Genomic DNA, 13399 nt, shown 5'->3' with positions numbered 1-13399 from the left:
TTTCTGTTTCACTTGGAACATCTTTTTTCTTTGCAGAACAGAATGAAGGGCTAATAACAGTGCAAAAATAAATAAGCACTTCAACTCAGGCACTCATCTTTAACTCATATTTCTTACTAGCGAGATAGAAAGTAATAAGGAATTGTGTGTTTAAAATATGTTTATTTTGATCAACTAAGGCAATTTTAAAGTTAGCAGTGTTTGGTATGTTAGTATATTTCCTGAATCCCACAGCATAAAACGGTATAAATCAGTAACAAATACATGTATGATTTTTTTATGCCTCAAGTAGAATTTGAAGAAAAGATCATAAGGAACTGGCAATTAAAATGCTTTGTTAAACTACAGAAACTACAGACAGTTCCAGTAGAAATTACACTCAGGAATTCTAAATTTAAATGTAGAAGTTATACAGTGATATTGTATAATTATGTGGATATGACAGGAGGGTGAACCAGACCAGAATTAAAGCTGTTTTGTCTGATAGTGCCCTCTAGAGATTGATAGATAAAATATTTGCAGAAACTTAAATGCTATGGAAGAAAAAAATGATTTTACCTGCTCTTCTCCACAGAACAAGAAAAAAAAAAGTCTTGGGAATTGCTTTGAAATGAAGCTAATCTGTTCCTTCAAGAGAACTTGGATATGAATCAACACATATGCTTGTGGATATCTAGTGGATCAGGGATCTGAGCACGCTGGGGCAACTAATTCATCTGGCAGCAAGAACATAGCTGTTGTGCAAAAGGAGGAAAGTAGAGAGAAATAGGCATGAAACATAATTCAAGAGTTAAGCTGCATCTGATGTGACCTAAATACTTCCTGGGTCTGAGGAAATTAGAAAGAGTTAAGACAGACCACAACATTATTAAATTAAACAGTAGAAATATGCATATAAAATATAAACAACGGAAGAAGACTTAGAACAAGAACAGATGAAACATTAAAAGTTATAAAATAATCAGCATGTAAGTAGTTTCAATATTGCAAATGAAAGCCACTGGAAGTAACAGGAAAAAAAAAACAACACAAAAAACACAGACAAACATAATTTCAAACCTGTGGTGAAATGTGACATCTGATAAAATAGGCAAACTTTGCCACCAGATATCTCAGTTCATACTGTAGATGGTGCTGCAGCATAAAATATGCAGCAGTGACGACTTAAAACCACCTAGCTACACTTATAATGTGTACAGGATTAATGCACACATTGTTGTGAGCAGCCATGTAAACGTGTTGCAATTTATGTGTGATTCATATTTGAGCATAGGATTGTTAAGAAGAACCAGAAATACTTATTGGCAGGGGAGACACCATGATCAGGTGAGTGGTTTTCCCAGGGTGAGGCTTATCCCAAGCACTTAGTGTGAGCCAACACCTGTGATTTCCCCAAATGCAGGAAAGTCAACCATGGGAGTGGTAATTTTTCTTTTTTTTTCTTTTTTTTCTTTTTTTTTTCATTCTAGGGAATTGGCTGATGTAGTCACCAAGCCACTCCTGATGAAATTTGAAAAGTCGTGGTGGTCAGGTGAAGTCTCTGGTAACTGGAAAAAAAGGCAATATCACACTCATTTTTAAGAAAGGTAGAAAGAATGGCCCAGATATTTCCATGTTGTTTTTTTTGTTTGTTTGTTTGTTTCTTTGTTTTATACTGACTTCTTCCTTCATTGGGAATAAATGTGAATAAATTTTCTCCACTCTGGGAAGAGACATCACTAAAACCATCTTCAGTGCATATGGCACAAGAAATTCTTATTCCAGTGAAGCCTCAAAGGACATAAAGTTACCATGCCCTGCTTCACACTGAAAAATAGCCTGTGTTCGCTAAGGAGAAATGAGCGTCTGGCTGAAGTAGCTGGACACCAAAACCTGGAGTTGGCCTCAGGGCCATGAGCATCTCCAGCAGTAGGGCAGGAGTGGAGGAGGGCACAGCATTTCTCTGTTACTGCCCAAGTTCCAACAGCCCTATCTCCCATCCTACAGCATCTTGGGGACTTCATGTTTTGGGATTTGTCAGTTCTATTGTCTGTGCTACCTGTTAAGGAGTTAAAACGCTTTGCTTGTCCCTTTCTGTTGGCTAATGCCAATACTTTTTTTACAAACTGTAGTAATAAAAACTAAACAAACACAAGCCTCTATCTTCTACTTCTCTTTGTTTCAGTGGTGACTCAAATGGAGTCATGGCAGTAGCAGAAGCTACTGAATTTTGGTATAGAATGCGAGAGGCTCTCTACGGTGTCAGTAACAGCAGTCTGAGTGATTGCTGCTGGCAGCCTGGATGAAAAGCTCTTCTACAGCGCTCCAAGCCAGTTCTCCAGCTGACACAGTTCATCCAATCTGCCTAGAACAGGGGCTAGTGCTGGGGAACGAGTGAGTTCCTGTTCCTGGAGGTAACGCATCGCCTTATACTTGTGCAAAATGAGCGGATCTTTGTGATGATTCACTACTTAGCATTTCTACTAAGAGTGCTAAGAAGGCTCCACATTTTTCATTGTACAGAAATATTTATCACATGAACATGAAAAATCAGTGGAGCTATATCTGTATGCAACAGCATAGGATCAAATTCATTTAACACAATACTTTTAAGTTAAAGAGAGCAGTGAAAATTAAGGAAATAAATTCATTCAACATGGCAAGAGAAGGTAATATTTCCTTAATGTTGCAGAAGTGAAATCAGAGAAGACTGCAGAGAGATCTCATTGTGACCTTTCAATATTTAAAGGGAGATTATAAACATGAGGGAAAACAACTTTTTACATGGCAGATAGTGATAGGACAAGGGGGAACAGTTTTTAAACTAAAAGAGAAAAGATCTAAATTAGACATCAGGGGGACGTTTTGTACTGAAGGAATGGTGAGGTGCTGGAAGAGGCTGCCCAGAGAGGTTGTGGATGCCCCATCCCTGGAGGTGTTCAAGGCCAGGTTGGATGAGGCCCTGGGCAGCCTGGTCTAGTACTTGATTTAGCGGTTGGCAACACTGCCTGTGGCAGGGGGGTTGGAACTTGATGATCCTTGAGGTCCCTTCCAATCCAAGCCATTCTACAATTCTATGGATAGTCTTTTGATTTTATTGTGTGTGTTTTGTTTAGCATCATAGTACACTGATAGAAGCAGATGAGAACATGGAATTTATGTGAATGTTGTATGCCTATTTGCTGAAAATATGATGTATTTTCTGAAATACCAGGAAACTCAGAAAAAAAATCAGGAAGTTCTTCTCTCATCTAGATATATATGCATGAGTAATACATACATATAAATCCAGACATCCTCTCACAGAATTAGTTTCCCAAGTCGCTGTGCAAAAACCTGGCTTCTTTTTCTTGCAAGCTAACAGGTTTGATAAAAGAGAATAAAATTTCAGCTGGCTGTTGCACATTAAAGCTCTGGGTATCCTGCTGCCAAATGAAGGCTGTAGCTCCACTTTCAGGACATATACTTGGCAGGAGAAGCGAGTGCTTGAGAATGCATCTGCAGAGTGTTTAGACCAAGGAGCCCACAAACCTGGCAAGGATCAAAGTGTACAAGAGGGTGGATTTCCAGCCACTCCACGAAACCTTTCCAGTCTTTTCATTTCATGACAGGTTTCAAATGGAAGCATCTCCAGCACTGCAAGATTCCTGAAGTTATCGCATCAAGAACTTCTCTAAGTAATTTTCTTGTACGCTTCTTTGAGCCTTTTGTATTTAGAAAGGAGACCCAGTCTTGCTTAACTTCTCCTCTAAGTGTCAGCCTTGCCCCAAGAAAAAAAGCTTCTGCTGCACTGTAGTGCTTACAGCTCAATATCAGTGTATCATTTTAGTCAGAGCAGCAGCTGTCTCTTGGGCCTCCTTGGTTACCCCCCAGCCCATTTCACTAAACTCTTTCACATCGCTGCATACTCCAGTTCACCCCATCTGACCTCGAAGGCTCCACTAGTGCTGCTGTGCAGCACAGCCTATTGCCTGAGCCAAGAAAGCAAAAAGCAAGAAAAAATGTGAGGGGATGATACAGGGAAAAAGAAAAAACTGACTGTGTAAGCAAATTCACATTACAGTGAGTACTCATGCAAAATACTGTTTGAGAAATTTATCATCTGCTTATCAGTGTCCATGACAGAGGGGACAGCAGGCCCATAGGCCAACCAGCCCAAATGGGGAGGGGGGTGTCAATTGTTTACAGGCTGATTCAGCCCAGTTCTTTAACTAATGGAGCAGGGGACCCCCTGGGAAAGGGGGAAGGGTAGGGAGATGGGCCTAAAAACAGAACAGTGGCAATGATTTGAGGAGGAAAGTTAATTTACAAAATAAGATATTGGAATGCAAGATAGCACAATATAATACAATATAATTGGAACTGAGGCTAATAAATCAAAGAAAATAAGAGAGTATCTGAAACCTTTTGGTTACTTTGGCCTTACTCTGAATTGAAGGTGAAATGGCTGGGGAGCACACCCACACACTGTCAGGCAGCAAGAGAGAGCAAGTCCCGTGACTTGTGGGTCTTATCTTCCCCTCTGAACGCAAAGTCATCTGGGGTATGTAGTTCTTCTCTTCTGAAAACCAGTAACCCAGATAGTTGTCAGTCTCCACTCTCACTGAACTGGAGTGAGAATTCTTTAATTGCCCAAGATTTACATGTTGTGATGTGGAAAATCGATAGCAAAAATTGTAAAAACAATGCACCCAGGTATTGTTTTTTCAGTACTTTTCTACGAGCTGTCAGCCACCACTTAGGTTTTTTTTTTGTCCTGCCATTAATTTTCTGTGTAGTGCTGGAAGTAGCAGAGCCTGAGCAATTGCACAAGAGTGTTAGTTTCTGATGCTCTCCCATTTTGCCTCCATGGACATGGAACAAGAAGAAAGGACTACCTCCTTTTCTGTGTGTTGCTTTGAGAAAGATGCTTATGCACATGCCTGCCCTGGGTCTAGTCTTTGTGCATGGATAGAATAGGTTAAAGCAGTGAGCTTTTGGAGCAGGCTGCCCAGGGAGGTGGTGGAGTCATTGTCTCTGGATATTTTCAAGAAAAGTGTTGATGTGGCACTGAGTGACATGGTCTAGAGCAGTCATAGGCATGGTTGGACTAGATTTTAGTGGTCTTTCTAACCTTTATGATTCTAAGATATTATGTCTTAAAACCAGACAGACTAGAAGTTTGACAGTATGACTATTAAGCAGTCAGAGGCTAACAGTGCTACAATAAATGCATCAAGTGACAGCCCAGCTGTCACTCTGCATCACATGACTAGATAACACAAGAGGTTGGGTCTGCAGATGATGCTGACGCAAACAAGGAGGCTGAAGCAATTATCAGTGGTCAACCTGTGGGTACCTTCAAGGAATAGGGCAGGGTTCGGCCTCCTCTTCAGTGGCCAGCTGTCCCTGGAGCACCCTGCCTGCCAAGAGGAGGGACAAACACTGTGCCAGACACATTCCATCCCAGCCTCTAATTTAAAACTGGAGAGTTTATCTGTGCTCTGCACCCTCAGCTTTTTGTTTCTGGAGCCTAGCTGCTGCCTCTCACATACTCCCTCCTTCCCTACATTTTTTTTTTTTTTTATAGCTGTGAAGCAGCAAACAGAATGTATACAACTTCAATAAGAAGTACAAGTAGAAGGACGTTGCATGATCAGAAAGTTCATTAAGATGCAAATTTGGCAGCAGAAATTATTAGCCCTGATAATTCCTTGAAATTATTTGACAAAACTGTCAATGATTAAAGGCTTGTGTCAAGAAAAGCCTGACATGGTAAGCATTAGTAAGTCATAAAATATTTGTAAGAAATAATTTATTTTTTCTGTTCATGAATTTACAGCCAGATATTTTAAATCATCTTAGAGCTGTGTACCATAGTTAGTACACACCAAGAATAATACTTTTTTTTTCCTCCAAAACATAAAAAAAATAAAAGCCATTACTTTCAATGACCACTGAACAGGAAAGAAAACTCCCACTAATTTCAAAAGGAATTATTTTTTTTTTTTAACAACTGCATTGCTGATGCTGTACCATTCTCTTACCACTGTATATGCCTGCTTTAGCATTGCTATAAGCTTTTTCCATGACATTTCTTTACAGTAACTTGTCTATTCCTACAGTATTCTACATGTTCAGTATATACCGATGTCACTGTTTCAGTTCCATATAGTTTAGCTTGATTTAAATAAGGAAGTAGCTCAAGTTATAGACAGGATTAGAGGATTGTTTTGAACACTGAAGCTTTTGTTTCTTCCTGCCTTTAAAATCCCATTAGGTTAAAAATCTGGCTCGTTGTTAAATTTTGTATTCCCCTCCCACTCCCCAAATCTCTTTTCCATCACTTTCATTCAGTCCCTAGATCTGTCCTTTCTACTCAGCCATTCTTCTTCTAAGTGCTTTAATCTTCTAAAAGTGAATTTGAGTTTCATTGGAAATCTTGTGTAAATTGTGGCTCCTGAACTGTGGGCTCTATCCACAGCTATGGTAGATTGACCTAGCCTAGCTCCACCATCTTTAATGCCAAAGCACTACATTTGGTGATCTGACCATTTAATGATCATTTATTTAATGCAACAAAGACAAAGAATGTAAGTTCCAGCACATCAAATATAGTCTTGAGTAATATAGCTATATCATTTCTTTCTTCCATATGTCATTTCATCCATAGATTCTTATACAAAGTCACAATGTTTACATTTGTATGCTTTCCTACTGCTGCTGGAGAAAGTAATGAATATCTTCTACTCTAGAAGGACACTGGAATACAAATGAGCATCATTACCATAAAAGAACTATGTAGTATTTTTAGGAGATCATTAAGAAAAAAATTAATAACACAGCTAAAGGCTAGTTAGTTTAAATAGTTCCCATCTCTGATAAGATACCTTATCTACTTCACAGCATGACACTGATCTGTTCTTTATATTTTTAGCCATAACAGAAGTTTGAGTGCTGCAGCTAAACTGAACAATACACAATCAACCTGAATATATCTGTCCTAAAAAGAGGTATGTCTGAATTTTGATGTAAAAGCAAGATTTCTTTGTATTTTCTTAGCTTTAGTGCCCATTCATTAATTTCACTGTTATTAATGTTGCTATTAATATTCTCTTGTTGTTTTAATACTCTTATTATGTATTTATGTGACCTGTATTTTTATCTGAATTAAATTTAAAACAGTTGTGCTTGGTTTATTAGAGAATCTAGACTCATAACTTACAAATGAACCAAAATGGGAGACTTTCCAGAAGTGCAACTAATGGTGTTAGATACAAGTGGAATTCAAGACTCAATATGAAAATCCTTTTTTCTCAAATACCAGAATTCACTGACTTGTGCATCATTTGTATTTTAATGTATTATGAGTGGGTACTTGCCCTCAATAATTATTTCTTCAGCTCTGAAAGACTTAATGAATCAACCAGTATTGAGGAGGTATTCCAGTTAAATGCAAATACAGAGTATTACAGAATCTAATATTTTCTTAATAAAAAAATGAAGAAATTGATATTGATGTGCCTTAGCTCGCTAGCACAATTAAAAGTTTGATTTTTAGAACTTTTTCTACACAGACGCAGTTTACATTTCCATGTTTTCCACCAAAACACATCTTGCATTTCCTGCACACCAGACTCCCTAGGATGCAGCCATATCAGAATCATTTTTCTTTCAAATAAATGATTACAGTTTTTATAAAACACTACATAACTAAGTTGTGACCTTAAAAATTCTTCAAAAAAAAAAAACACCACCAAATGTACCAACTCAAAATGAAAACTTCCACAACTTCACAGTTTTCTGAGTTGCTGTACATATTTTCAGAAGAACAAAAAATTTTCTATCACTTTTATATTGCATGATTCCATCTTGATAAATATTAACTCCCTATATGGAAGGAAAAACAAACAAACAAACCAAATCTTCCTCATTTTTTGTATTTTCAGAGATTAAAGTTGAGGGAAAGAGAATGGAAATGTTTTGCTATATTTCATGTTTTTTTCACTTAGACAAGCACATTTAAATTGTAAAGAAAGAAAGAATGAAAAATATTTTAGCTACCAAACTCCTAGCCAGCCAGTCATGGCTGCTGTACTGGTATTAACTTCAGCAGAGAAAGCAGAGGTAGATGTAAACAATTTCTGTCAGATAAGTAATGCAAAAGTGCAAGACAGGCTTTGATTCAGAGCCTTTAAACCCTGTTCTAATACCAGGTTAATTCAGTTATAAAGCACATGTTAACACTGCGCTGGTGAAACTTCACCTGGAGTACTCTGGTCAGATGTGGAGTCCTCACCACAGGAGAGACAAGGGTCTGTTGGAATGTGTCCAGAGAGGGGCCACAAAAATGACCCCGGGGTGGAACACCACCCCTGTGAGGACAGGCTGAGAGAGATGGAGCTGTTCAGCCTGGAAAAGATAAGAGTCCAGGGAGACCTGATAGAGGCCTTTCAGTATATAAAGGGGGGCTATAAGAAGGAAGAGGACAGACACTTTAGCAGAGTCTGTGGTGACAGAAAAAAGGGAAATGGTTTCAAACTAAAAGTGGGAAGACTTAGATTGGATGTAATGAAGTTTCTTGCAATAAGGATGGTGAAGCACTGGAGCAGGTTGCCCAGGGAGGTGCTGGATTCCCCATCCCTGAAAACATTAAAGGTCAGGCTGGACAGGGCTGTAAGCAATCTGATCAAGCTGTAGGTGTCCCTGTTCTTCACAAGGGAATTGGACTAGATGACTTTCAATGGTTCCTTCCAACTCAAACAATCCTATGATTATAGGACTCTAAGATTGGGCATATACAGAAAGATAATTACTTTCTTCCCTCTCATTTAGAATGGCTCGGTGAATCTTCAGCTCTAACGGGAAAGATATGAAGAAGAAAATGCCTGTTCTGGCTTCAAAAACTCTCTCTCATCTCTGCTTGACAGATGCAGTCATGTCTGTGGGCTGAGCTCAACAAGAGAGCATTTCAATTGCATGCAGTAATATTTCCCCTAACAGCTTATTCACTTAGAGCAGCTCCCATGATGTGCAACTCCATCCATAGTATATTCATTTAGTTTTCAAATGTAACAGAACTTGCTTTACATTTGCATGCATTTGAATTTCAATGTTGACATGAAAAATACTGGAACTAGTTATAAAAGAACAGACGTATTTGCCCACTTACCTTTTTTATGACTAAGAAATCCCATTGAGAAACTGCAGTGATTGGCAGCTTCTGATAGTTACTTAAAAAGAGATTAAGGTACTTCGGCTGGGGCCAACTTATAGCCTTCTGCAGGCAATCAAAATTCCCATGAAATCATTAAGACCAGTAAAGAGGCTTACTTCCCTCCCATTTACCTCAAAATCTACAGTTCCCAGCTGTATCTTTACAACTCTCACAAACTATTCTCAGCAAAATGGGCACTTCCCTGTGCTCCTCAGATGCTTTCTGACAGGTGCATTAAATACCGATTCTCACTTCCGTAGACCAGGCACTAAAAATGGATCTCTGTCTGTAGAGGGAGAATATTGGTGAGAAACTGGAGAGTTGTCAAACTCATACAGGAACAGTCAACATGTTATGCACCATGCAAAGGTGTATATGAAAACTGTATATGTAAAGTTGGAACACATTGTCCAGAGGGATTCCATAATGTTCATCTTCAGAGGTTTATAGACTTGCTTAGATAAAGCCTTCAGAGGTCTGACCTTGTTTTCAGCATGTGTTGTGTTAGAGGCCTTTTGAGATGCCTTCTGACATAAATGATTGCCTAAATGGTGCTTCAGTTGGATAATTTATTACAGTGGTACGTTTTACTTTGAAATTTCAGTGGAAATTCTCCATAGATTGCCATGTCTGCTTCTTTTTCTTTTCAAAAACTGTAGCAATTTCTCTTACATGAATTACTTTTGTTTCCTTCCCCACTTGATATGCTTTTCATTTAGGGTCAAAGAAACTTCTACCTTTTATCCCAATATTGTGGTACTTTGTGGCAATACAAATTTCAGCTAGACTCTCCCAGGTACTCCTCCCTCCTCCTTCTCCTATCACTTTATCTCTAACATTTTCAAATCTTGTGACATGATCAAACTCATTCATAAATATACCTGGCCTCTAAATCAGTAGATGTCATTGTTCACTGTAGCCTTTACACGTGATCTGCTAGAATCAGTGGGAGTAGCTAAAAAAAATCTTTTTTCTTTTTTCCTCCTCAAGGTTTCTTATAGTTATTAATGCTGTTGTGAAAGAGCCTGCAAGACTCGTTTCTATCTTACGCACATGAATCTTTCTTATGCTATATTTCTGCGTTAGTGGGGCAAAAGTCTTTTCTCTGCCATACTATGGAGATTGTCATAAAATGATGGTGATTTATTTTTCATGCTACTGCTCATCAAGCAAACAATCATTTACATGAAAATTTACAAATGTCTTCCATGAAGTCACCCCAGGGCTTCACCAAAATCACTACCAATCAGTGACAGTAAAATAATAATGTAAATTACATGAGGAGACTTTTCATATATGTTACAAAACTTCACACAGACAGTGAAGATGCATGGTCTCTAGTGCTCCTCTTTTCATTCTTGCTCCACTATATTACTGCCTTAAATAATGGAGAACCATCACTGTATAAGCTCTCCAGCAGGCAGCCAACATCTGCCCAGCTAAATAGAGCTCAATCCAGGGACTCCTAATCTGTTAGCTTAGAATACATGCTGGACAGATGTGATCTAGATAGAACTTCTACATAGAAAATGTATTATAGATATGAATAGTAAATTATGTTGGCTTAATAAACAATTATTAAAAATATCTTTACAGAGTCAGTGAATGGCTTTTTGTTTGCAGTGCTCACATGGTGAAGCAAACTGGAAATTCTGTGACTGCTTGAACAATCTTCCAGAAAAATATAATAGATTATTCCTGGAAAGGATTATTAGAGTCCACAGGACAGCCTGTCTCAGTTATTCAGAATGACATTTTTAGTCTCACTGAGACCAAGAGCAGAATTTCTTGTGACTGCAAAGTTTTTTTTTAAATATTAGATTTACACTTCTGCTTTTCAATTTCCCAAGGATCTACACACTGCTATGTTGACCATGCCAAAGATAGGCTGGAAGGGAGATGAGGACTGAGTGTAGTTGCCAAGTTTAGATGGATTTCAGCATTAACAATGCACATCACCTTATTAAGTTTGTGGCAAGGTTTTGCTAGCAGGGGACTGCAGGAGTGGCTTCTGTGAGCAGAACTCAGCGCTTCCCCATGTCAGAGCACAGCAGCTGCTCCAGCAGGTACCTGCCACTGCTAGAGCTTTCATGAGTGATGCTGGGTCTACTCAGGGAGAGCAGATTTAAGAAAGGGAAACACTGCTGCATTACAGCAAGTGGGAGAGAGGAGTGAGAAATGGGAGAGAAGCAGCCCTGGAGCCACCAAGGTCAATGTAGGAGGGCAGGCTGTGCTCCAGGTGCAGAGCAGAAGCTCCCTAGACAGGCCTGTGGTAGACCAGACTGTCCCCCTGCAGCCCATGGACACCATATGGAGCAAATCTCTGCATGCAACTATGGAGGAGACCACGAGCAGTAGAAGATGGGGTCTGAATGAACCACAGCCCACAGGTACCCCTCTAGGAGAAGCTCCAGAATGGAGCAGCAGCCTGTGGGGAGCAGCCCATAGTGGGACAGTGCAGTTCTGAAGGATTGGCCCCACGCTATAGAGCTGGAGCCATGTTGGTGCTGTGCTTTAAGAGCTACAGGAAGCCCACGCAGGATCAGTTTGGAGGGAACCCACTCTAGAATAGAAGCAGAGAGTGACCGTGAAGGAGTGGCAGGGATGAAGTGTTATGGGCTGACTGCAGCCCCCACTCCCCTGCACAACTTGAGGGGAGGAGGTAGAAGAGGATGGATGGGGGAAGATGTTTTTAATGTGCTTGTAGTTTCTCACTGCTCTAGTCTGTTATCAACTGGCAATAATAATTACATTAGTCTCCCTATGCCAAATCTTTTTTGACTGTGATGACAATTGATGAGGAATCTACAGGTCCTTATCTCAACCCATGAGCTTATTATTATCATATTACCTCCCCGTATCATTTTGAAGGAGAGAGAAAGCAGCATGGTGGAGCTTACCTATCAGTGCTAAACCACCTCTAATTCACATACAGATACATGAGAAAGGGAAGGTAATGCCATGCAGGACACACACAAAAAAAGCAGATGTAACTCAGTCCTGAGCAAGATTGCAACTTGAATGCATGCTCTCATTCCAAACTTGTTTTAGACTCTAAGAAAGGTCCATAATATTGAAGAGAGTTTAAATCTTGGATGCTGATTTCCTGGTTCCCAGGGCTTTCTTTTTGGTGAACTACATAGCCTCTTATCCCAAAACTCTACAGCAGGGGGGTGGAAATAAACCAAGCTAGAATATGAAAATAATACTTTTTGCTATATAAAAAGACAAACAAATTCATAAAGGGATAAAGTTCTTTATCTTAGAATTCAGATTTGAAGCAATCTATCTCACGCACGGCTGGAAAGGGTACTTGGCAACTCAGCATTATATAGGAGAATACAAACTGATATGGATGTAATGCTATAACTTGAAGGACAGTACAACAATAATTACAGCTGAACAATCCTAGGCTACAGCAAATGAGAACAAGCCCAAATACATCAGCCATAGACACACAAATAGATGAAGAAAACCACTTACCTTTAGAAGACCTCCAGTAGACAAGGATCCCCAGTAAAATGTACTTATCTCCACTGCCAACACTTAAATGAGGTCTGGAAAGGGGAGGATCCTGGCTCCACCCCTTCCCTTCACTCAGATTCATTGCACGCACCTGCCTTCTTACCAGGTGCTCAATCACTGGCTCAGGGTTAGCATTTCTGCTACGTATGATCAAAAAATGTATGGATAATTGTTAATATAAACATAGTCTGCATACCAAGATAAATCGTTTTTTACCCTACCTACTCTTCTCCATAGGAGTCCTGGGCTGCATCTGCTTATTCAGCTTTCTTTGGGCTTGAGGCTACTTGTTCTGCTGCAAATTATACCACCTTATTTTTCAGCTCTACTTGTATGATCGAGAAAGGTTAATGATCTGACTAAATTTGGGCATATTAAAAAATGTCTTAAAGTGTGCTTCTTGCTATCATTTTCATGTCTCTGCTCTAAAACACAGATAGTTATAAAGAATAGTTGTCACATTTCGTAATTTACTTTTGAAAGAAACTAATTTCAATTCTCTTTCCATTTAGAAAAAGAGAACATCTTCAGGTGAAAATTTTGAGACAAAAAGTTCACACTCAGGACAAACCCTGCTTAGTTCATAGTGGGACAAAATAATTAGGAAGCATAGATCATGGTAACCTAGGGGAATCTCAGTGGCGTACCATATATTTTCATGATTTGGAGCGTTTGACACCTTAATTTCATTTGAAGTAA

The 13399-nt window shown here is 39.2% G+C and overlaps 1 pseudogene; it reads left to right on the top strand.

Moving 5' to 3' along the window:
* Positions 1–1294: 1294 nt before the first annotated feature.
* Positions 1295–1443, top strand: LOC112532227 (annotated as a pseudogene).
* The last annotated feature ends 11956 nt before the right edge of the window (positions 1444–13399 follow it).

This window comes from Gallus gallus, chromosome 3 (assembly GCF_016699485.2).
Source record: "Gallus gallus isolate bGalGal1 chromosome 3, bGalGal1.mat.broiler.GRCg7b, whole genome shotgun sequence".
Taxonomy (NCBI): domain Eukaryota; kingdom Metazoa; phylum Chordata; class Aves; order Galliformes; family Phasianidae; genus Gallus; species Gallus gallus.
Note: the sequence above shows the minus strand (reverse complement) of the source record. Positions and strands in the feature narration are given on the sequence as shown.